This window comes from Giraffa tippelskirchi, chromosome 6, assembly GCF_054371585.1.
Source record: "Giraffa tippelskirchi isolate mGirTip1 chromosome 6, T2T-mGirTip1v1.2.pri, whole genome shotgun sequence".
Taxonomy (NCBI): domain Eukaryota; kingdom Metazoa; phylum Chordata; class Mammalia; order Artiodactyla; family Giraffidae; genus Giraffa; species Giraffa tippelskirchi.
The window spans coordinates 74,964,688-74,989,823 of NC_137280.1; the positions used below are offsets into that span (position 1 = coordinate 74,964,688).

General features: G+C 59.0%; 1 protein-coding gene across 3 annotated transcripts in view; it reads right to left on the reverse strand.

Moving 5' to 3' along the window:
- Positions 1 to 816, reverse strand: part of TSNARE1 (t-SNARE domain containing 1) — a 112,509-nt gene extending 111,693 nt beyond the window's left edge. For 2 of the 3 annotated variants that reach the window (XM_081505139.1, XM_081505140.1), the window contains exon 1: positions 114 to 170. The gene's annotated coding sequence lies outside the window, so the exon portion shown is untranslated. Of the gene's footprint in view, positions 1 to 113; positions 171 to 726 lie in introns of those variants that run through there. The other variant, XM_081505138.1, reaches the window with a different exon arrangement.
- Between the last annotated feature and the right edge of the window lie 24,320 nt (positions 817 to 25,136).

A 25,136-nucleotide genomic window follows, 5' to 3' on the forward strand; every position in this document is an offset into this window, starting at 1 on the left:
TTCAGCCCCGCCCCCGCTGCCCCCGCATAGGGGAGCGCGCCCCCGGGCCAACCCAGCCTCGTCCCGCCGGTCCGCCGCCGCCGGCCCGGCTCCGCCGGGCGCAGCCGCCTCACCTGGGCCTGGGTGGCTCGCGGGAGCGCTCCGTGCGCTGTAGGAGGGCGGGGCGGGGCGGGGGGCGGAGCCAGGACCCAAACATCACGTGACGACCCTCCCGCGCGGCGAGGCGCCCCCTCCCGTCGCGTCAGCCCCGACGCCTCGACCCAGCCAATGGCCGCAGAGCCACGGACGCGCCGAGGTCGGTGTCCGACCCGGAACTACAAGTCCCAGAGGGTCCCGCGCGGGCAGCGGAAACGGCCCGGGACGGCGGCCGACTGGGCCAGAAAGCTTGAGCCCGGCGGGCGCGCTTGCGGACGCCGAAATGTGTGGTCCTCCAGAGCCCCAAAGTACGGCGCATCAAGCACCGGCCTCGGGGCCGGCTTACTCGCTTCTCCGAGGCTCTGTCTTCCCATCTGCAGAGCAGGGTGACTTAGACACGAAGTGGGAGGGCTCGCTTCGGAGGCCCAACCAGATCTCAACGGTCTGAGAGGCAGAGCCGCTGCGACGCAGTGGCCACGTAGGGCCTGAACTCGAGAGCCGAGAACAGAAGGGTCGGCGCCCGGGTCTAGGACGGCCCATGGGGACTGCCGAGAGGAGCCGCGCCCCTGGACGCCACGCCTTGATCCGCACCTGCGGGAGCGCAGACCACAGCCTTTCCGCGGAGGGCCTTGTGGGGACGGGTCTCCAAAGCGCCCGGCTGTGGAGCTGAGGGTGCGGGGCCACGCCCCGTCCTGGGGGGTGGAGGGAAGGAGGGGAAACTGGACCACACCTCCTCCAGGACGACCGCCTGCAGAGTGTGCTTCCTGCCGACCCAGCCCCCCACCCCCAACAGGGTAGTCTAGCGGCGTCCCAAGCGGTTTTGGCACCAGGGACCCGTGGAAGACAATTTTTGGGGAGAGAGGGGGATAGTTTGGGGCGTTGCATTTATTGTGCACTTTATTTCCATGATTATTACATGAGATCCACCTAAGATCATCGGGCATTAGATCCCAGAGTTTGGGGACCCTGGTCTGGTGCGAGCAGGGCCAGCCCAGAGCCAGTGCTAAGTACCTGCTGCTTCATCTTAGTCTGGGGCAAGCCCTCTAGCGCCCCTCCCGCCTCCCCAGAAGCAGTAGCAGGGGCCCCGCCATCAGGACCTCCCTCTGGGAGAACCAGGAGGTTGGTTGGGTAAAGGGGACGTCTAAGAGAACCCCAAAGGAAGAGCGGAGGGAGGAAGCTGCTGCAGCCCCTACAAGATATCTGTGCGTCGCATCCTCGTCTGTGCCCCGCTTCCGGAGGACCCTCTGTGCAGCGCCCACTAAAGCTGATCTCAGACACGCACAGGGGCGTAGTGTTCACTCAGTGTCCCCACAGAGCCTCGTCTGTTCTATCATCACACCTACACCTGTGTTGCTGGGTGATGTTGAGCAGTGACACCTCCTCTGGGCACATTTTCCAAAGCGTCGATGAGGGAGCCTCTGAGGCCGCAGAGTGCCAGAGTGCAGGCGTGGGAGGAGCAGGTGGGGGGGCATGCCACTGCCCCGCTGTCACCCGTGTGGGGGGCAGTGTCACAGGGGGATGTGTGCTGGGAAAGTTCTGGCACAGGCCCAGCACCTCGCAGGGGTCTGACCAAGAGAAGAATCTTGCCCCCAACCATTCAAGACCAGTCTCATCACAGCCCCAGGCTCTTAGCAAACTGACTCCAGCATGAAACTCGTAACAGCCTCCCAAGGTGTTTATCACCGAGCAGGAGTGGCAAAAAAAAAAAGTAAAAGAAAATCCCAACAGGAGCATCTGAGTGTCATCTTTGCTAATCACATCCTCTGTGAAGGAAGAGTTAGCCGCCCCTCCTAGGAAGTAGCAGAGCCTGCTTCTTCTCCATCCCTGTGGGAGGAGACATCGCCACGCCCCAAGGAGCCATCTGTCTGTTCCACACCCACCACACAGGCTTGCTACCTGGCACAGCGTCCCCACTCCTCTTGCCAAATCTTATCCTGTTTGTTATCGCTTATTCATTCAACAATCTTATTTCCAGTGTCAGGCAACATGCTAAGCCCTGGGGATGCCATACAATTAGATTTGGTTGCTAATGACAGAAAATTCCAGTAACAGTGACTTAAATAAGATCAATGTGTACTTTCAGTATTACACATTCTAGTCCAAATAGTATTTAAGGCTGGGAGGGCGCACCTCGCAATCATCAGTATCCTGGACTCCTTTAATCTTGTTGCTTCTCTAATCTTCAATGGGCCCTCTGCCTCATGGCACAGGGTGGTTGTGTAAGTGCCAGCCATCACATCTGCTTTCCAATAGCAGGAAGGAGAACTGGACAAAGTCACTCATCTCCAATCCCATCCTTTTAAGGACACTTCCTAGATATTGTACACCCCATAACCTACTTACACCACCCCCTCTGCTCGGCCAGAACTGGGTCCTTTGGGTACTTCTAGTTGCAAGGGAGGTTAGGAAACGTCTTCCTCCCAAGGACTATGTTCCCAGCCCCGATCTGGGCTCTTGCACCAAGTAAGACGGGGACGATGGGGCCCACCTAGCAGTCTCTGTGAAGACACAGCCCTTGTCACAGTGCTTGTGGTTTGTTTAGCAGGTGGGCTGCAAGTCACACAGATGTGCATGGGAAACTGAATGGAGGCTATACAGGAGCAGAACGGGGGTGTGGGGACCCAAAGGGGGCTGGGGGTCAGGGAAGGCCCCCTCAACGAGGATGCCTAGCATGGGGAAATCTTGAAGGGTAGCCTTCCATCCTGACCACACCAGCTGCTCTACCTCTTCTCTCCCTCAGCCACGGGGGACGGGGGGAGGGAGCTGGCCCTGCTGGGGAGGGACACCCACAGATCCCAAGGGGCCTCAGTGGCTCTGGGGGCCCAGGCCTCTCTGTGACACCCAGCCAGGGCTCTACCTCCGCGTCACACCCTGGCGCCCCTTGGGGCTCTCAGCCTGTAGTGGCCATAAGATCATGGGCCGTGGGGTTGAAGAGCACCTCTTACCTTCCACTCCATGGCACGCAGTTCCACCGGAGATTACAGATGCTCGGTGTACACCCTGTTCAGCAGTACTTGGACCCAGGTGAAGCTGGGACCCCCGGAGGGCGGTGAGCATGTCGGCCACTCCCGGGCTGCAGGGCAACCCGCGGTGCTCCCGTGGGAGGAGAGAGCAGGAAGAGTGGGAAGACAGACACTGGAGGGGACACCTTGGGGACCAGCCAAGGCAGCCAGCGCTTCCGGGTACTTGCTTCTCTGTTTCGGACACAGACACGTTCTGTGGCCTCCTGGGCAGTTTGGTGGCCCCCTGGCTGGCCCGGACACAAGACCGGGAGCAGCAGTGAAGGACACCCCTTTCCAGCTGCCATAAGCCGGCCCCGTGGTCCTGTGTGCATCCCCTCCTTGTCACCAGGACGTGGAGGAGCTCCACTGGTTAGAGGGCCCCCAGTTATCGCCGGACAAGCCCCAAGAGGGAACAGGCCCAGGCAAGGGGCCATCTCATCCGCAGGTGACCGAGTGTGAGAGGAGAGGTCAAGGTCAGGAAATGGGCAGAGGAGAAGGCACCGTCTCTGCAGGGCCCTGAGCCCAGATGGTCAGCCCAGCGCCATTTCCCAGGGGCCCAGGGAGTTGGGGTAAGGAGTTGGCAAGTCTGTGAGGAAGACAAGTAAACAGCAAGGGGCAGGGAGAGGTCGGGGTTATCCCGGCACCCAGCATGGGTCTGGCTCACCCCCAGGCAGGGCGCCCGGAGCTGGGCCCTTGCTTTGAGTTCCTCTGGGTAGCGTGGTGAGTTCTCTCTGCCGAGGAACACCCACACCGGGACCAGCGTAGCTCCTGCCTGCAAGCCCCTTGATTTCCTTGGAGGTGCTCTGCACACACAGCACCTTGTTCTTTTGATATTGGGTCTCTTTTTAGGGACAAACAGGCTCCTTCTCCCCTCCCTGTTCCTCTTCTCTCTCCAGCTGGGCCACCAGACCAGCGGCCACGGCCGCCGGCTGCCCAGCCTCCCACCAACCCTGCAGCATGTCCTCCTGGCTCTACCACAGGCCAGCAGGGTGGCAGCAACTCAGAGCCTTGGCTTCCTCAGGCCTGCAACACGGACCACGGTGTGCCCGCCCTGTGGGCTGATGTGAGGCTTGTGTGGGCCAGCACCTGCAAAGCCTTTCCAGCCCTTAACCCGGGCCTGGCCTCTGGAGCCCCAGGTCACGTGTGAGCATGTGTCCTGTCTGATTTATCATTGAGTCTTGGGCGGTGCCAAGCACCAGTGCCAGGCATCATGTGGGTGCTACCCTCTCAGAGGAGCAGAAGGGTTCAGACAGGCCCAAAGAATCACCTGCTGCTGCTGCTGCTGCTGCTGCTGCTAAGTCGCTTCAGTCGTGTCCGACTCTGTGCGACCCCATAGACGGCAGCCCACCAGGCTCCGCCGTCCCTGGGATTCTCCAGGCAAGAACACTGGAGTGGGTTGCCATTTCCTTCTCCAATGCATGAAAGTGAAAAGTGAAAGTGAAGTCGCTCAGTCGTGTCCGACTCTTAGCGACCCCATGGACTGTAGCCTACCAGGCTCCTCCATCCATGGGATTTTCCAGGCAAGAGTACTGGAGTGGGGTGCCATTGCCTTCTCTGAAGAATCACCTACTGGACCCTAAATCTGTTGTTATTTATTATTGTTAGTCAGTCAGTTGTGTTCAACTCTTTGCAACCCCACGGACTGTAGCTCGCCAGGTTCTTCTGTCCCTGGAATTCTCCAGGCAAGAATACTGGAGCAGTTAGCCATTCCCTTCTCCAGAGGATCTTCCCAACCCAAGGATGAAACCTGGGTCTCCTGCATTGCAGGCCTTCTGAGTTAGAAGGTCACATTCGGAAACAGTACATTTTTCCCAGGGTGTTGGAAAGATTTCCCAGAGAAGGAGCGTTTGGACTGGGTGCTGAAGGATGAGTAGGAGTTTGCCAGGCAGGACTGGTTTGAATCTACCGTGGGTTACCTTGTCCACCTCCTGGGTTGCATTCTGTCCAAGCTTCTCTAACCGGTGGGGATTTGTCTGGGCTCCCCTGTCTCCCCTCCTCTCCTCCCTGTACACACCAGCACAAACACAGTCGTACACACTCATATACAGTCACACACACTCTCACACTCAGAGTCAAGAACTGATTTCAGTGCACTATTCCCCACCCCCACCAGAGTGTGCAGGGAACCTCGGTTACAAGATGCTAATGCGCAAAGGTAAACCTCAACGAGAACATTTTACAAAATCACAACACTGTGTGCTTCCAGGGCTCCCTCCCTGCAACCCAGTGAGCTGCTGAACCTCATGACAGTACTGTGTGTGGGCGGAAAGCCCACCAGCCCCACCTTCCGGGATAATGCAGGGGGTCTGTGAGAGGGCGGAGTGGGAGCACCCTCCCCAGGACCGGCTCCACAGTGCCCCTGTTCTGTCAGCTCACACACCTGGTCTGATTTGGCAGCGTGAACCTCCCACTCAAGGCCCTTCCTGGGCCACCATCCCCCAGCATCACATCCAAGTGCCTTCAGGACGCCGACCCAAGCCCACAGCACCAACTCTCCAGGTGCGCCTTCTCACCCTTGCCCAGTCGGTCCCCACCCTTCAAGGCTGGCCCTGCCACGGAGTTGCCCCTCCAAGCTGCCCAGCCCGGGACTTGCTCTTTCACAGCACTGGAGCCTGAGCTCCTGGCGAGCAGTCCAGTGCTCGTCTCTCTCTCAGCTGACTGCCCAGGTCCCCAGGGCTGGGGGCTCTGCTCTCTGTCCCTTTCCCTGGGGTCCCCACAACTCCTCAAGCTCTAAAATTCTCTTTCTCAGGCCCAGATCCCTGACTGTCCCTTCTCCCTCTTGGATACCTGCCCCCTGGCTGAGCTGTGGGCTCTGAAAACAGGTGGACAAGGGGGCTTGAGGGTATGGCTGGGGCCTTCTCCATGGGGCCAGCAGGCCCTGTGCGCCTTTACCCTTGGGAGTGTCTGGCACAAGAACAGACGGCATGTCTGGCCCCTCAGAGGTGAAGGAGGTCGAGAGAAAGGGAATCCAGGCTGGACCAGAGTGGGCTGCTTCCTGAGACTAACTGCAGGGAGCGCTCAGGACTGCAAGGCCGCGGGATGAGGGTCTGGAGCCCCCCAGGCAGTACAGGGTTACTGGGTGGCCTTATCCTGGTGTTGACGGTGGAACAGGCCACCCAGGCATCTCCCTTGTTTCCATCAAGGTGGGGTGGTTAGCAAGGCAGGCTTACCAGCTGAGTGAGGGTCCAGCACGGGGACACGCGCCCAGGCCTCCGAAGGGCCAGCTGGGCCCAGGAATGGTGGTCCCTGTGGTGAGATCAGGGAGGACCAAGGCCCAGCCCAACCACAACCCCCTGTGTCCCCGTGTCCTAAGCCACTTCGGCATTTCCACACATTCTCGCCTAGGGGCACCACCACCTTAGGGGGCAGAGTAGAGTCTCCTTGCTGGGGAGCACCACCCACGTTGACTTTCTGGTTTCCTGAGCCCCCCCCCCCCCCCCCCCGCCTGGGACTCCCCCACCAGTCGCCAGGTGAGTTCATAAGCCCTTCCTCCTTCCATATCTTGACAGTTCCAGGGAGGACTTGCCATCTGAGAGGAGTAGCTGCCTGGAGGTGAAGGCGGGAGTGCCCCGATAAAGCACAGCGGTGTGGCCCGCGCACTTCACCGAGCCCCTCATGTTCAGCACTTTGCGGCCATTAGTTCATGTCATTCATCCGTCCACCCTCTCAACTTTCCATCCATCTGCCCGCCCACCCACCCATCTATCCTTCCATCTATCATCCATCCATCCATCCACTCACCCAACAAATACTCACCAAGGGTCCTGACCCAAGCACAGGGGCAGCAGAGACTGAAGCCAGAGAAGCCCCTGTCCCCTCCCTCCAGGAGTGGCATCAGGAGAGGGGAGACAACCACATACAACCTCCACCCAGCTTGTCACTCCGATTTCTCTGATGGGAAAACTGAGATCCAGAGACTCCAGGGAAAGAAAACATCCTGTTTGCTTGGCACCATAACCAGGAAGCAAGAGGGGCAGTGCCAACATGCCCCAAGCAGAGGGGAGCCGGGGTCCGTCCCAGGCCTGCCCCACCTCCCCAGAACCTCAGCTCTCTGCCCCTCGGCCTTGGGTGCCCACCAAGTGGGTGGGCAGCACTGGCGGCAGGAGGCCTTGGGCACGTTGACTGTACTCAGTGATCACTGCAGTGTTTATAGGGCTCGACGGGATAAAAATAAAGTGAGGGGGCGCCGCAGGAGTCACCGAGGCACTGTGGGCCCTGCCTCTCCTGCCAGGAGTCCAGTCGGGCTGGGCGCAGAGGGGAGGGAGCAGCAGCGTGTGGGCTCAGGACGGAGTGTGGACTTGCTGGTGGACGTCATGCAACCGGGTGCCCAGCTCAGACCCTGCTCCCCACAACCGCCGCCCCTCTGCTTCTCCTACCCAGGCCTCCCCGCAGCCAAGGGCGGGACCCCTGGACTGTCCAGCAAGGCGGGGCTCAGACCAGGCTCAGGGCTGCACCTGGATGACGCTGGGTCTCCGCCTGGCCTGGAGGCGGGAGGTCTCCCCTGGGGCTGGAGCCCTGCGTGGAAGCGGTGCTCAGGTCCCGCCTGGGAACCTGGGTGCCTGGGAACGTGTCCTCCTCGGCATCCGTGTCTGGACGCCCTCCGAGTCACTCCCCCTGCGAGTCCCCCACAAGCAGCAGGGCGGTTCTGTGTGGAGGAGGCACCTGTGGCCCCGCCCCGTCTAAGGCCCCGCCCCCGGCCCCCAGCCAGGAAGCTTCCCTTCCAGCTCCATCCCACTGCCTATTGTTTTTAATTAATGTATTTATTTTAATTGGAAGCTAATGACTTTACAATATTGTAGTGTTTTTTGCCATACATTGATATGAATCAGCCATGGGTGTACATGTGTCCCCCATCCTGAACCCCCCTCCCACCTCCCTCCCTATCACCATCTACTTTAGCTTTGAGCTCTGCTGCTGAAATCCAGCTCCGTGGGAGGAGCCAGGGAGGAGCAGGGTCAGTGGTGAGCAGGCCTGGCCCCTCCCCCAGGTCCTGGGGCTTGCAATGGCTTTGGGGGGGCACCCCTTTCTCCTTCAGGCCAGGCACGAGCTCCCCAGCACTGCTGCCAGCTGCCGCCAGCTCGCTCTGTGCCACCAGCCTGGCTAGAAGGAGCCTCCTCACGTCCACCGCAGGGCAGCCCACGGCCCAGGCCTTGTGGGTGGATGCTGCAGGGGCCGAGCCCTCACCCCAGGCTGGGGCAGCTCTGCAGGGCCGTCCATGCTCCTGCGGGGCCGACTGGCGCCCCCAGGATGGAGGCGCCCAGCGCAGCCTCTCCCCCACCCACCCCGGGAGCTGCTCCAGTCCACTCTCCACAGTGAACTGCCAGCAGGCCAGCCTCTCAGGACCCAGGGATGGGACCCTGCTTCCACCCCGGACTGGGTCGGAGTCTTACTGGTGACAGCTCACCCGACTCCTGAGTCGCACAGGGGTTGGGGGAGCCAAGGAAGGAGGCAGCGGGCAGAAGACCATATCCTCTGACCAAGAGCCTGGCGGCTTCAGCCAAACTCCTGCCCAAACCCCACGGGCCAGACATGGCTGAGGTAAAGTTGGGCTCACACACTGGGGGAGCAGTGGTGGTGACAGGGATAGAGGGGATCCCCGCGGCTGGGCCCAGGCGCCAATATCCACACTGCCGTCAGCATCAGCCACGGCCTGCGCTCCACCACCACTCCACCTTGCTGCCACCGTGGGACCACAGACACCTCCCAGCCCCGCTGTCACTGCTGTGTGTGGTGGCCACGTCCCCTCCGCAGGGCAGGCGTCACCACTCAGCCCCACAGTGGCCCCATCTGCCCTCACCGCTCCCCCACCCTGGGGAGGCCCACCAGCTCGCAGTCCTGAGAATGCTGTTCACCTAACAGAGGCTGGTTCTTCCATCCCCTTTAGTGACAGAAGAGGATGAGAACTTTGGAACAAATGTCTCCAGACGGCTTCCCTGGTGGTCCAGTGGTTAAGAGTCTGCCTGCCAACACAGGGACGCAGGTTCGATCCCTGGTCCAGGAAGATCCCATGTGCCTTGGGGTGACAAAGCCGATGTACCACAGCTGCTGAGCCCATGCTCTAGAGCCTGAGAGCTGCAACTACAGAGCGTGCACACTGAGAGCCTGTGCCCCACAGCCAGAGAAACCACTGCAGTGAACCTCAGTGAGGAGTATATACCCCGCTCGCTGCAACTAGAGAAAGCCCACGTGCAGCGACAAATACCAGCACAGCCAAAAATAAATAAGCCTTTAGAAAGCAGTCTAATGGCTCAGAGGGCCAGCATCTCATAGGAAGATAAAGGCTTTTCTCGAGGGTTGAAGAGGGAAGGTTAGTGTTAGGCAGTGTGGGGAGAGTCCACAGATCTTCAGAAGGTCAGATAATGACACTCCTGCCCACCCGCCCTTCCTGAATTCTGAGTGACTCAAGAGATGGGGAGCCGTGCTCGGCCGAGTGGTCAGTGATGGCTTTGGACCTTGCTTGCCCCATCATGTGGCCCAGTTAGCTTCACCCCAGCCTTCTGCACGTGGGGTGATGCTTGGCTTGGTAGATCAAGCCTAGACCCTCTCTCATGTCCCAGATGGAGGGTCTGTGACTCCCCCATGTTGGAAACACAGATAATTAAATGGGGGGACCCATCCCCTCTTGCCTTCTCCCATTTGAAGACAGGTGGGCGCCCCAATGGGCTTCCCAGGTGGCGCTAGTGGTAAAGAACCCACCTGCCAGTGCAGGAGACATAAGAGACGTGGGTTCAATCCCTGGGTCAGGAAGATCCCCTGGAGAAGGGCCTGGCAACTGACTCTAGTATTCTTGCCTGGAGGATTCCATGAACAGAGAAGCCTGGCAGGCCACAGCCCATAGGGTCACAAAGAGTGGGACACGACTGAAGCAACTGAGCACACGTGCACAGACCCCCTGGTGGTTGAGGCTGTGGGGAGGGGAGATCGGTGTCAAAGTCTCTGGGGTTCGGTTCTAGGTGGGATGGTGCAGGCACGCACACCCCCTCACTGAATGTGGCACGCAGAGCAGCTGTGTGAGGACTCTGGCAAGTGAAGGCAAGCAGGTGCCTGGGAAGAAAACTGGACTTTGAAGCACCCTCAACTCACTGGCAACTTCCCCGCCTTGTCCCTTGTGTCCTGCAGCTTAGACTCAAGGCAGGCTGAAGTCTGGAATAGGCATCAGAGCCACCAGAAGAGTTCAGAGAAAATCCCTCCAGTTATGGCTCAAGGAAGAGGGTGGAGAGATGCCCAGATTATTTTTCTTTTCTCTGTCATCCAACACCCAGCCCCCAGGCAGTCCTCATAGTGGCCAGATTGGCTTCAGCAACAGCCGTGGGCCCGCAGGCATTCAGCGTACCAATGGAGGGGAGATGCCCTCTCCAACTAGGAGATGTGCTCTCAAGAATGCCAGTTCTTTCTCACATTTTTTTCCTTCACCCCCTCCTCACTCCACTTGGTCCTGGGTATGGACACAGTCCTAGGAAGTACACAGCAGAGCATTCTAATGAAAACCCCTCCCTTTGGCCAAAGACCAGAGGAAGGCATCCCAGGAAATGAAGGATCAGAGAACTCAGAGAAGGGGCGTGGGAAAGTGACCCTTACTTGTGTAAGATTGCCAAGGGTCAAGCTAAGTGGGTGTGGACGATAAACGGTGTGCCAAAAATCTGAGAAGTGAGCTACAGGGTAAACACTGCCCAAGTCCAGAACGATTGCCGGATGCTCACACAGGATGGATCTGAAAAAAGGCTCTAAACTCTGACCTGACACAGGAATCCCATCCCCTGAAGATTGGTCGGAGCCTGCAGCCTGAACACGACTGGTTAGATTGTCTGCTCCAGCCTAAGTATCTACGTCTCCATGGAACTCAGACAACATCCAGAGCCTATAAAGTAATATTCAAGATTTCTAGGATGCAATCCAAAACAATTTGGCATACAAAAGAACAGGAAAATCACAACTTGTGTTTTGCATGGAACAAAACAATAAACAGGAGCCAACTTGAGATAACACAAATGTTAGGATTATCAAACAAAAATTTAAAAGCAGCCATGATAAAAATGTCCCAGTAAGTATGGGCAAACACTCTTGAAATAAAAAGAAATATAGAAACCTCAGCAAACAAAGACATGAAGAAGAAACAAACGGAAACATGACAACTGAAAAATACATAATCAAGGTAAAATTACCCAGGGGTGGAGTCCCATAGAAGAATGGCAATGACAGAAGAAATTACTAGTGAACATGAACACAGGTCAATTGAAAGTCTCTGCTACGAGCAGGTGGAGAGCTGAGATTAAGAGAAGAAAAACACAGCCTCTGGGACCAGAAGGGTACCATCAGAAGGTCTAATATTCACAGACTCGGAGATAAGAAAGTGTGATACAGAAAAAACATTTGAAGAAAAAATGGCTGAAGATTAGTTAAAATACCTAATCCTACAGGTTCAGGAAGATCAGTGAACCAAAGAAATTCATTGTCAGATACGTCAAGATCTAACTGCTAAAAACTAAAGACAAAGAATTAACTCATGAAAGCAGAAAGAAAAATAATGAATTATTTGTAAGGGAAAAATTATCCAAATGACTTTGGCTGTCTCATCAGCAACCATGGAGGCCAGACAGAAGGAGCACACTTGTTTTCCAAGTGCGGTTCAGACTTCTATGTCCAGGAAAATACCTTTCAGGAATGAAGGTGAAACGATGACATTCCCAGATGAAGGACCTCTCTCTGTGTGCCAATTTTGCAACTTCCTATAAGTCTATTGGGCTTCCCTGGTGGCTCAGTAGTAAAGAACCCACCTGCAATGCAGGGGATGTGGGTTTGATCCCTGGATCAGGAAGATCCCCTGGAAGAGGACATGGCAACCCACTCCAGTGTTCTTGCCTGGAAAATCCCATGGACAGGGGAGCCTGGTGGGCTATAGTCCATGGGGTTGCAGAGAGTCGGACACGACTTAGCGACTAAACAAACCCTGACCCTAATCCTAACCCTAACCCTAACCCTGAGGGCCTTAGAGCTGGGATGGCTGGGCTTCGGGAGCACTCTGGGTGGGCCAGCTTGCAGGCCCCATCACTGCCATGACACTGAGACAGACTGCCCTCAGCCAGCATGACCCCACATCTGTGGCTCCCCGTCTCCCCCACTCTGCCTCCTCCCTCTGGGTGCTCCGTCTTCCCAGACTTGGTGCTCTGAGGGCAGCGGCGCCCCGCCCCATTACAGTGGACATAAGAGATGGATAATGGCACTTATTGGGCACCTACTGTGTGCTGCTCCCTGGTGGGCACTGACACGCCACACCCGTGAGGGGACACCTTCACCCCACTTCACAGGTGAGGCATCTGAGGCCCAGTTGGAGGCAGCAGTGGGCACAGGAAGGCCTGGGATTTGAACCCAGGGCCGCCTGAAGCCAAGGGACCCCCTCCCGACGCACAGCTGGTCTTTCCTCTGCTTCTGCTTTACCCTCTGCTCGCTCTGCACCAACTGTCCACCACCAAAGGGGAGGGGCCAGGGGGACAGCGGCGATGCTGGGAGGGCCTGGAAACCGTGCAGGGGCTCCTTCAGGCTCAGCTGCCCCTCCGCCGGCACAGGGTGACTGGAGGTGGGGCACCCACAAGCCTCTGAGTGGGAGCCCGGCCCGGGAGCCTGGCTGCCAATGACTCCACTTGCAGCCATCAAACTGGGTTGTGCTAAAAACTGCCTCCCGCTGCAGGAGAGGACTTGTTAATTAATTAAATGACACTTTGGCTCCCTGCATGGCCAGTGAGTGAGAACGGCCCCCGTGGTTCGAGGATCTGGGGCGAGGCAGGAGGGCATAAGGCGGGCGGCTCAGGCAGCGGGTTAGGCCGCCAGGGGCTCGCTGGGCAGAGGCCAGGCCCTTCTGCAGGACTTGTGGCCACAATGAGCCCTCGGACACCAGGTGGGCACAGGCACGGGGGGGCAGCGCCATCCTGCACACCATGCCCGCCCCCTCCTCCGAGGTGGGCCAGCCTGTCTCCACATCTGGATGGTCCACCTCTGAGTGGCTGCTCCCAGTGGGTGGTCTGCCCCATGCCCGGCCATGGGGGTCTTCCCTGTCTTGGCCCACGCTGCCTCCTCCCTGCCCAGAGTGGGCACATGTCTGACCATCTCTAGTGTCCCTCGTCACCTCTGACCTGGATCTTGTTAATTAATTAACAAGATTAATTAATTGGGAGGCTTAATCCCCCCCTACTGATCTGTGGATGACCAAGGGAGGTCACCCCTGGGTCACCGCTCCTACGGTGGGTACGGCTCTGCTTGCCGATGGGTGTCATGTTCTGGCCGAGGGCTCAGCGCAGATGTAAGGGCAGGCCCTGAGCTGGGATCACTTCAGCACTCCTGTAGCTGCCGGGCCCAGGCCCTCATCACCCAGTGCCCCTGCTTCCTCGGAACAGAGCCCTGGATCTGCAGCCAGGTGAGTAGCTGCCAGAATAAAGACTTTACTGCAGGGTAGTTCAAGTCTACTTCCTGACCAACAGGATTCATGGGAAGTGATGTGAGCAACTTCTGGGAAGTGCCTGAAAAGAGCAGAGCAGACCTCTTTTCTCTGCTTTGCCTTCTTGCTAACCAGAAGACAGACGCAACAGCTGGAGCTCAAGCAGTTACCTTGCACCATGAGGTACAAGATGTGTAATGAGGAAGACTGTGTGGGCTGCAGGTGAGGATATGGATGCTGATTCATCCTGCTCTGTGAAGGGGACCATTATGAAGAGCAAGTCAAGACATGAGGACAAGGCAAAGCAAGGAGAATTGCAGAGAAGCAGAGCTGGAAACTTGATCACAGTTTGCCTGAAACCCATATTGTCTACATTTACAGGAGTCAATCATTCCCCTTACGGTTTAAGCCAGCTGAGATGGATTTCTGTTACAGTCCACTGAAACCTTCCCAAAAGATACTATGGGGGAGACAAATGCTGTGAGAGAGACGTGCGGCTCAGTTGTCCTGTGTGGACAGGGTCCTGAGGAGGGAAAGGAGCCTGGGGCACACAGGGCAGGCTTTCTGGAGGAGGAGGAGCACTTTCGGGGAGGGGATAAGGGCACTCCACAGTAGGGCGAGGGCATGGGGGCTGGGCATGGGGTGGGCAGCCCTTCAGATGGGGGCGGAGCTGGTGTCTCCTGGTTGCCAAGCCCAGGACACTGCCAGTCTCCATTCGGCCCAATTTAAATTTTGCAGATAGCACCTCACACCTTCCCTGGAGCTGTGAAAAGCACAGCATGACCTTTATACAATTCAAGCAGCTTTATTCCTCAGGCCCCCCAGATTCTCCAGGGCAGACGGGCTTGCCACTGCTCCCTCCTCCCCCCATGTGCCACATGCACAGGCCAGGCGGGCACGCACACACATGACAAACCCACGTGCCTATGCTCTCATACCCGTGAGGTCTACACAAACGTCCTGTGTTTGTGTTTATGTTCACACACACGAGTGCCCTCATGTGTGACCTGTGTGTGCACACCGGTGCGCCATACCCATGGCCACGCCCCCGTGTGCATACTTGTGGGTGCACACACTGACACAGGTGTGGTGCATGTGTGCATGCACGGGCTCTGTGCACACACACACACCAGCACACACACATGCACACGTGGGTTGCACACACAGACACCTGCCTGTATACCTGCTCACCCTCCAGCATCAGCCATGACAGAGGGCACTGAAGGTGACCCAGGGTGGGCTGGGACTGGCCTGGTTGTTTGAGGAGTGTACTGCCCACCCCGCTCACGCCCCACGGTGGCCGGGCTGTCGGGGTCCCTGACAGCCTCGGGCATGGCCATGGCCAGGGCAGAGGTCAGGGAATCTGGCTCAGCTCCTACCTTCCAGACAGTGCCCCAGCTCAGGCCAGATCTTCAGGCCGCATCACCGCTCGATATGCATCTGTGACATGGGTGCCCATCTCCCCGCAGGTCTCCTGGCTCTCTTCTCCTGAGGAGAGCAGGCAATGCTGGTGTGGACGCACAAGACGCCCTTCCATCAGGGCGGCCCTGTCCCAGCTCACCCAATGCTGGGACGCTACCCACTGTCCTGGTCTCCTGAAACAAAGCTTCCCCTGGGCAGGAGGCAGGCACACAGACCCAGGGACCATGGCACTGGTGCTCAGAGTGCTCTGTGTGGCTGTCATCACCCCGACCTCAGCTCTGGAAGAGACAGGACGGCTCCTTCCCAGGACCCAGGGCATCTCAGTGCCTGCGGGGCTCTCAGGGGCCCAGCCCCTCCTCATTCCTGGCCAGGTGGGTCCAGGCCCCGCTGGCTGTGCCAAGAGGCAGGGATGCCACACTTAGGGGGCCACAGGGAGTGAAGGTGAGGGAACCGTCCCCCACCTTCAGATCCGCGCTCGGCCTCCAAGGGAAGGGAGGGGCCAGGGCAGGGAGAAGTCCTGGGTTGTTTCTCCTTGTATTGGTTGGGAAATAGCCTTTCCCACCTTCTCAGGGCCTGGGGAGCTGATGATCTTCACGCGTCTAAAACTGGGGCCGGCAGGTCGCGGGCGCCGTGGGCACAAAGGAGGTCAGCCCAGGAGGGACAAGTTCCACAGCCCTGGCCCCATTTGTGACCCACATCGCCTGCCAGGGCACTTGGGGCACTGCCAGAGTGCACGCTGCGGTGAGGTTCTGGGGATGGGGTGGGTGGGCTGTGCTGAGACCGGACTCCCTACACACATACACACAGCCTGGCCCGCTGGCCTTGAGGCACCCCCCAGGCAGGCTCCCCAGCCCCTCTCCCTTCCCTCGCCTGATCTGAGAAGCTGGGCTCTGCGCCCGTTCTGGGCAGGAGCCAGACCCCGCAGCCCCTCATGCCAGGCCCCGGGTGACCCCAGCATGGAGCCTCCACTTCATCACCCACACTGCCCTCTGACCACCAAGGGCACCAGCGCCCAGCGCCCTGCCCCGCCTGCCACGTTCCATCCCATCCCCGGCCTCAGGGAAGAATCTGACCACAGAAATGGGAGGTCAAGGAACACGAACGGCAGCAAAATGAAGTGATTGGCCCCAGGCCGCAGGAGCTTGAGGGGTTGGAGCTGGCGTTTGAGCCTGCCTGCCCACAGACGTGCACACAGGGCTCCCATCCCAGGACGCCAGCGTCTGAGTCCACCCAGTCCTCACCACCAGCCACCTTTGCTGTCGATCTCCTTTGTGCCATGCCCCGCCCTGGTAACCAGCGCCCCGCTCTGTCAGCCCAGCACCCGGCTGTCTGTGGGGTCACATGCCTCCCTGGACCAGAGCTCTCCCCTGGAATTCAGGTCCTCCAGCACACGTGCTCTGATGGAAGCTGGCTGGGCCCTGCTCCAGTGTCAGGTGCGCCTCGCCAGGACCTGCTGGGCTCCTGCTTGTCCCACATGGTGCCCGGCCTCATTCAGGCCCCGCTGACCCTCACCCAGGCCCGCTCAGCTGGCTGCCCGTCCCCTCTCCAAACGGAGCAGTACCCAACCCTCTTGGCTGGCTGGATTGGGTTTGGGCTGCCTGTTTGTTTATTTTTTCCCTCTTTGCGTCTCACTCCTTTTTCTCCCTCTGAATTGGCGCGGAGTGGGGAATTCACCCTCCTGGTTCCCAACCCGGCACACGAGCCTCTCTGCGGCCTTAATTATCTAATTTGTAATATTTCATCTCCCCTCCCTTTCATCTCCCTCCGAACACCCCGACCGGTTAAAATAAATAAGTATTTTTAATTCTGAGGCGCCTCATTTAATCTGGCAGGCAACGTTCCGCCACTCACTGGTACATATCTCCGGCTGAGTCACACTCCAGCCCACCAGGCATGCCAGCCCCCCACCTGCCCCGCCAGGGGGCTGCGTGGAGAGAGGGCTCAGGGCCCATGTGCCCGGGAGGCAGGCCCGAGACGGGCCAGCAGCATCCTGGCCCAGGGGTGGCCCTTCCCAGGGAGGCCACAGGACACCACAAGGAATCCCACAGGTGGCTCCTGGCCGTGAGCACGGGCCCTGGAAAGCTAGCCTGAGGCATCCAGAGTCACTCCCTGCCTCCTCCCAGGGCCTGGTCCGGCACATGGGGAGGGCCTGTCGACCGACGGGGAGAGGAGCCCCAGCGGGAGGCGGCTGCCCCTTCCCTTCCGTGGGTGTTTCCTACCGCCCCTCCCTTCCACCGGGCTTGGTCAGCAGGGTGGGCCTCATCCGGGTTAGCCGCTCTCAGACCACGCAGAGGTCACTGCCACCCTCCTCGATACCCCCCATCCCTGCCCCAGCCTGGTCTGCTGCTCTCCTCTCCCCACCCACCGAGCTCCACGCGTCAAGCTTGACAGGGGAGGGGTGGCACCTGGCCTGGCACCTGGCCTGCCTGCAGCAAGGGAGCCCAAGAGGACAGGAAGCCAGAGCCCCAGCCCTGCACCCCCTGGCCAGGCCCGGCTCTGCCCGGGCTGGAGGGCTCGCCCAGGGGCACCCAGACCCCCGCTCTCACAAAGGCCTGTTGGCACACGTTGCCTCTAAGCTGTTGGCTGGAGGTGATTTAATGTCCTCAAGTCATTGGACATCTTGGCTCCTAAGTGGAGTCTTCCTGGCTAGTTGGTTTGTTCGTTCACTCATTCATTCACTGGGTCATTCGTCCACAGAGTATCTGGCTGGCAAGAAAGGAGGGCTCCAGGGATGCAGGAATGAACTGTGTTGAAAGACGGGGTTCTGAACCAGGAAGGCTGGGAGCTTAGAGCTGAGACGGTGGGCACGAAGACAAGCCCCCACCCCGGGTATCTCTCAGGCCCTACAGCTGCTGCTCCCACCAGTGCTCAGAGCAGGAGCCGAATCCAGGTTACACCCAGACCAGGGCCCGGCCTCTGCAGCCCCCCACCTTCCTACCACTCCTGGGGCCCCCGAGCAGCAGGTCTGAGTCTCTCCAGGTCTTCTCCACTGACCTGCTCCAGCTGACCTTTCCCTTGTCCCTTACCATTCAGCTTCCAAGGCCAGCGGGGTCACCTGAAGGACCGAGAAAGATGAACGTAAACCACAGGAGATGCCCATCTGTGCCCCCAGGCAGGACCCGCACCAAGGACAGGAGAGGTGACAGCCAGCGCCCCTCGGGTGCTAGACAGGTCAAGCTTCACGTGCCCTTTGACCCAGATCTTGTCTTCCTGGATACATGCCCTGGAGAAAGCCCACCCCATGCCCCCCAGGGGTCACCAGCAGGACAGGCTTCACAGCTTGATGCGGAGAAAGCAGCCTGCCACTGCTGGAAGCCCGTCCACGCAGCCACATCTGGGCAAAGAGAAGCTCTGGGAATGCGGTCAGGACAGAGGACAGGTGAAAAGCCAGAGGCTTGCTCCAGGGTGGAGCACCTCACAGCCGGGAAGACGGGGAAGCACATGACTACAACCATCACGTGTGCTCACTCAGCAGACAGAGTCGAGCTGATCGCTGAAAGGAGTTAGCCTGGGACACCACCCACCCGTGTCATCACGCACATGACGGGCATGGTTAGGATTGGTGTATGCGGCCTGGAGATGTAAGGGAAGACGCAGACGCATGACTGAGTCCAACATGGGCAGAAGAGGTGCCTGCGTGCTGGGAGAGCCACAGAGAACTCGCCCACGTTGGCAAGGCTTTCTCCCCCTAAAGGCATTGATCTCCATTGAGCTCTGCTGAAGCTAGGTCCTGGGCCGGGGTCCCCCATCTGTGTTGCCCCCATACTTATCAGCATACTTACATAACATTACATAAGTTATATATGTTTTAAAAGAGAAATGGCATCCGTTACTTCTGCAGCATGAAGATATGGAATGCTGACGACTCAGCAGCCCTGGAGGCTCAGGTGGGCGCAGTGTCCCCCAAAGGGAGCAGGGGTGCAGGGGACCCATGGGGTGCCTTGACCATCAAGGGTGGCCACCTCGGAGTGGGGCTCCTCTTGGACCCCCTGCAAACATCTTGGCTGGCTGGTTCCCAAGGCCACCGAGTCTACATCTGAGCCCCTCTTTAGCATTCAGGGACCCACCCCAACCTGCCCAAGGGCCACGGGTCCCCCTTTCTCTCTCCTTGAAGCACTGTGCCCACCAGCTCCCAGGGACACTCAAGTTGGTTGATTCTCAAAGGCTTCTTTGCAGCCCCAGCTCCCTCCCTGAGAAAGTATGAGCCCAGCTGGTGACACCCATCAGGAGGGGCATTACCTGGTGCAGGCCAGGGTGCACTGAAGATCCCTGGGGTGCGGTAGGGTGAGCACATCCTGGTTTCAGGAGAGCAGACCTGGGCTGGCTCTGCTCTGTGACCAACGTGATCCAGGCCTGCGTGCGGGTGGTGTGTGGAGGTGGGTGTGTGTGATCACGCCTAAGTGGTGGGTTCGGTGTCTGTGTGTGTGTGCCAGTGTGTGTGTGCACAGGACACGGCAGTGAACCTGGGACTGACAGAGCCCCAAATGCCCTGCACAGCCAGGCTCTAGCATGAGGGCAGAGAGGGGCAGGAACAGGTGCCCACTGGCCCCGGACATGGTGGTGGGTGGGATAGGGAGAGGGTTGCAGAGGGCTGGGGGCTCCCGGAGGCTAGGAAGCTGCTCCCCTTGTCTCACTGTATCTCCACATCTGGACTCATTCAGGCACCTGCTCATCACATACGGGTCCAGTGAGGCAGCCCCTCGAGCTAGAGGCCGAGATGGACGAAGCAGTAAGGATGCCCCAGGCCCCGAGCACTGAGAGAGGCAGCACAGCCCGAGAGGGCTGTCTGGGAGAACAGTGCGAGGGGAAAACACTGAGGGGGGAGCACCACCCCAACCTCCTGGAGCGCCAGGTGCAGGGGGGTGTGGGGGAGTGGACTAGCCACAGGCAGAAAGACGCAGGCTTCAAAGAGCCAGCCACTGGCTCCAGAACAATGAGGAAAGAGGCTCACAGATTCTTGACTTTGGTTTCCTGAGTCATCCACACCAGGCAGACCTATTCTCTATAACATCATCAGAATCACCACTGTCCTTACCACACCATCACCACCTGCACCATCTCCACCACTGTCTCCATCACCACCACCATCATCACCACTACTAGCAGAATCATCACCACCACCACCATCACCAGCATCACCACCACTGTCTCCATCACTACCACCATCTCTACCACCACCATCACCAACACAACCATCTCCACCATCTCCCCCACCACCACCATCTCCACCACCACCAGCAAAACCATCTCTACCACCATCTCCACCAACATCACCGTGACCACCACCAGCACCATCTCCACCACCAGCACCATCTCTACCACCAGCACCATCACCACCATCTCCACCATCTCTACCACCAGTACCATCACCACCATCTCCACCACTGTCACCATCTCACCAACAGCACCATGTCACCATAACCACCACCGTCACCATCTCCACCAGCACCATCTCCACCACCATCTCCACCACCAGCACCATCTCCACTATCACTACCACCTCTACCATCAGAACCATCTCTATCATCACCACCACCAGCACCATCTCTACCACCATCACCATCTCCACCATCTCCCCCAACAGCACTATCTCCACCAGCACCATCTCCACCATCACCACCATCTCCACCTTCTCCACCATCATCAACACTGTCACCATCTCCACCACCACATCCCCACCACTAGCACCGTTTCCACCACCACTACCACCAGCACCATCTACACTATCACTACCACCTCCACCATCAGAACCATCTCTACCATTGCCACCACCAGCACCATCTCTACCACCATTACCATCTCCACCATCTCCCCCAACAGCACTATCTCCACCAGCACTATCTCCACCACCAGCACTGTCTCCACCATCTCCACCACCAGTGCCATCTCAACTATCACCACCACCAGCACCATCTCCACCATCACCACCTCCATCACCGTCTCCACCATCACCACCACCAGCACCATCTCCACCATCACCACCTCCATCACCATCTCCACCACAAACACCACCACTCTCCTCCCTTATTAGGTTCTGGGTAGAGGATCATGCCAGTAAGGGCAGGCAGTTGAACAGCCAAGCCTATTGAGGAGTCAGTTGGGAAGAGCAGGGAGGATGTGCAGGACTGAGATCCTTGCCATGGTCCTTGTGAGTCATGTGAGCTTGCACAACTGACTTGCCATCTCTGAGCCTCAGTTTCCCCACCTTTAAGAGTAGAATTATGCTCCTTGACCTGTCTATTTTTCAATGTTGTTTCGAGAGTGAAATAAACTGAAATATTTGAAGGTGTTATGTAAATTTTAAAGTGCTGAGCAACTGTTATTCTTTCTTCTCAGCATATAAAGTTCATTTCCCTCTCTTGGCCCCCCTCCCAGCAACCACATACTGGCCAGGTCTTGGGACTGCTGCGGTTCCAGGAACCAACTCCAGGAGCTGGAGGATGGATGCCATCTTTGACTGGAATGCAAACAACATGTAAGTGAACATGCAGATTCCCCAGGATCCTCTGGGAGAGCCCTACCCAGCCCTGGTTGCGCTTCCCTGCCCTGGTCCGGTTCAGGACAGGCGGTGGGGGGACAGGGCTGCGGGGTCCGGGCAGAAGGAAAGGCTTGGAAACCTCCACCCATGACAGAGAACCCAGCAGGTCAGTGTGCTCGCCACATCTCTGCTCCACATGGTATCCACGTGTCTTCCGGAGGTGCCAGCCTCCCTCCCTCATCTCAGATGTGGCATCTGTCCTACTCCCGACCCCCTTCTCGCTCTTCCCTTCTTCCCTCCCACCACTTTCCACAGGGGCTCTTGCAGGCCCTAGACTCCGTCTCCATCACCAGCACTTGGGCTCCGAGAGAGAGACCAACAAGAGCCCACGCCCCCAGTCCCATCTCACAGTGCCAGGGAGTCACCGGATGGACCGGGGGTCAGAGGCCACTCCCTGAGAGACCGTGGTGTGGAACTGTGCATCTGCCATCCTCACATGCCTGTCTGTCTGTCCATGCAGTGGAGTGTCCTGCGGTGCCCAGACCAGGCCTCCTGCCTAGGGGCAGCTGGAGCTAGTGAGGCCTCCTGGTGGAGCCATGGTGATGGGACTTCGGGGCCCAGGGGGAGGACCCATGTGGAGACCTAGGTGGCATCCTGGTTATCTGTGGACACCAGGGCCTCTTTGGCCCTCAGAGGCGGTAAGAGTGGGGGAGTGTGCCTGTCTCAGGGACCTGGGCAGGGCACTGGGCTGTGGGGGAGAACTCAGCCTGTGACCCAGAGGGGCAAGGGGACTGATTCATCACCCATGCCGCTAGGAGCCCGCTGGACACCACGTGTGGCGGGTGAGCGTACAGAGCCCGCCAGGCCACCTCAAGCCTTGGCTCTGTCGGCTCTGTGATCTCTACTATTGTCTGTATTGATTTTCACTGCACTGTTTATTCAACGCTTGATCTGCGTCCACTGAAATCTCCCAGAGCAGCGCCGTGTCCGCCCTCCCAAGGGCTCGCTCAGCCAGGGAGGGACTGACGGAAGCCGGGCGGCTGCTGCCCGGCCTGCTCTGGAAGCCAGCCCGTAAGAGGGGTCCAAGAAAACCCGCCAAGTGGCTGCAGTGGATGGTCATCCTCAGGGGTGACCAGGGAGGGTTGGGGCTCAGTCAGGATTGTGTGGACTGGAAACAGCGCTGTGGAAGTGTCCGGGGTTCAAGCCAGGAGCTACACATAAGGACCCGCCTTCCCTGCCTGCACTGTCAATCTTGAAGATCCTCCCCTTTGGAGAATAAGTCCATGACCCTGGGTCCCACCTGGTCAGAGGAAAGACATTGGTGTCAATCTTGGCTGTGTGAGCTCGGGCCAGTCACACCCCCTCTCTGAGCCACGAGATTTCCTGCTTCCGAGTGGCACCACGCCTTGTAGCCCCTGGAGGTTGCAGAAGGAGACACAGAGTAGAGTGGGTTTGGCCAGCATGGCTGCTGCGGACATGTGGGGAGCATGCCCATCGGGCTGCCCACTTGCCGGGTCTCGGAGACCCTAAGGGCTCCCCAGTTCACCCCAGCCCGGGACCCTTGCAGCAGCAGCAGCAGCAGCAGCAACACCTGTTATGGGCTGGTGCCTCCTCGCCTCTCCCTGACCTGCATTTCCTCGGCCCTGCTGCCCACGGGGGTGTTAGGAAAACCCGCAAATCACGCCCAGTTCTCACCCGAGAGTTGTGAGAACGGGTGGTTGAAAATAGCCCGAAACTATCCCGGCTTCCTCCTCCCCAAGGAGGGCAGGGTGGGCAAGGGGTGCTGGGCAGGGCACTCTGGTTACATAAGCTCAGTGTCCTGGGCTCCCCGGGAGAAGACCAAGGACTCAGCACCATGGCCAGGAAACCAGGCATCTGGGGCCGGGGCTGTGGGCCCCTCGGGCCTGCGGGCAGCAGCTGGCCGCACAGATCGAGGACTGAGGCCTGAGGGCCAGGTGGAAGAAACTCTTCAAGCACTTGGTCCTGAGTCCCCCAGACAGAAGACCCATTTCCCCTCCTCCCAGAAGTCTGCCTGGGTCCTGCCTGATGGGCTCTGCCGGCGCCTTCACCTCTCTGCGCCTTCCCCACAGAAGGGCAGTCCCGGCCCTGAGGCGGGCTCAGCAGAGTCCAAACTAGGACTGGCCGCTCCCCCACTCTGCCCCTGCCCATCTGCTCCCTGCTCAGGAGGCATGGCCCCCTCCTGGGTACCCACACCCCAGCATCACCTGGGCTTTGACACCATCCAGGGAAGAAATCGCCTTGTCTGGCTGAAAGCGCCTTGCCAGGGGGCCTCCACCTTTCCATCCTGGTGTCCCTCGCCCCAACTGCCAAGTGGACCCCTCCATCTGAGATTTCCACATCGGGCACGCCTGGCGTTAGGCAGAGGTGGGGAGCTGGGGTCGGATGGAGGGCCGGGGTGGAGGCTGCAGCAAGAGGGCTTAAGGTCAGGCGCAGGAGGAACTTCCAAAGGGCGAGGGTTATAACTGCTGGAGTCGCGGGCAGCTTTCCCCCCCACCTTCTGCTCTGCCAGCCCCAGGCCCATTGCTCAGCCCAGGCGTGGGTGGTGGCCAGAGGGCCCACGGGGCAGGGCCACACTGAGGGGGTGCACAGTGGTCCACAGGACACTGGTTCCATGGCAAGGCAGGTGGCAGGAGCTCAAGGCATTGGGGCCAGAGGGGAATGAAGCTGTGGGCAGCCGACCGCCACCTGCCACCGTCACACCTGCTGACCCCAAGGGGCTGGAGGCAGGGGTCCCACCCTGCGGGCTGCACTGAGTCAGTGCAGAGAAGCAGGAGGGAGGGGGCAGGAGCTGGGCGCTGGCCAGGAGGTTTGGCATCAGAGAGCAGGAAAAGTGGGGCTCTGACGTGGAGCCCGCACCTCCATCGGAATTGGCCATCTGTGCCAGGCCCGCCTTGATTTACTCACTCGATCCTGACAAAGACCACACGGGGGTACCATTATTGTCCCCGGCACACAGATGAAGCGGGCACAGAGGAGGCAAGTTGCCTGAGGTCACACAGCCTGCAGGTGGGGCCTTCAGGATACAAACCAGCCCCCGGTCTGGCTGCAGCCACTGCGCCGACCTGCCCTGAGGACTCCCCATTCTCACCTGGAGCCCCAAAGTGGGGAAGGGGAGGTGCCAGGAGGCTCACCAGCTCTGCGGTGGAGCCTGGAGCCACAGGTCATGTGCTCATCGGAGTTCAGTTAATGACAAATCTCAGGCCCCTTACGGCTCGGAGCCCTCCCCCGGGGGGAGCCTCAGGACTCCTCGAGTCCAGACCCCTGCAGGGATGACAGGCCACCATGCAGCAGGGCAGTCACCAGCCACACGTGGCTGTTTAAGGTGAAACCAGTGAAAAGTAAGTAAAATTAAAACTTCAGTTCCTCGGGCACACGAGCCACATTTCAGGTGCTCAGGGGCCACACGTGGCCAGTGGTGGATGTGCTGGTCAGCCAGCCCCACACAGAATATGGCCACCACCCATCCTGTTGGCCAGCTCTGTAGGGCCATCTGGAGACCAGCCTTCTCTGCCCTTTGCCCCCGCCCCCACCCCGGTGCCCCCAGCCCAGGAGTGAGCAGCCTGAGCAGGCTGGGTGTGGAGGTTGGTCCCCCGGGCCCTCTCACTGCTGGCTTCCGGCTACTCACTCTGGTTCTGGCCCTGAACCTGAT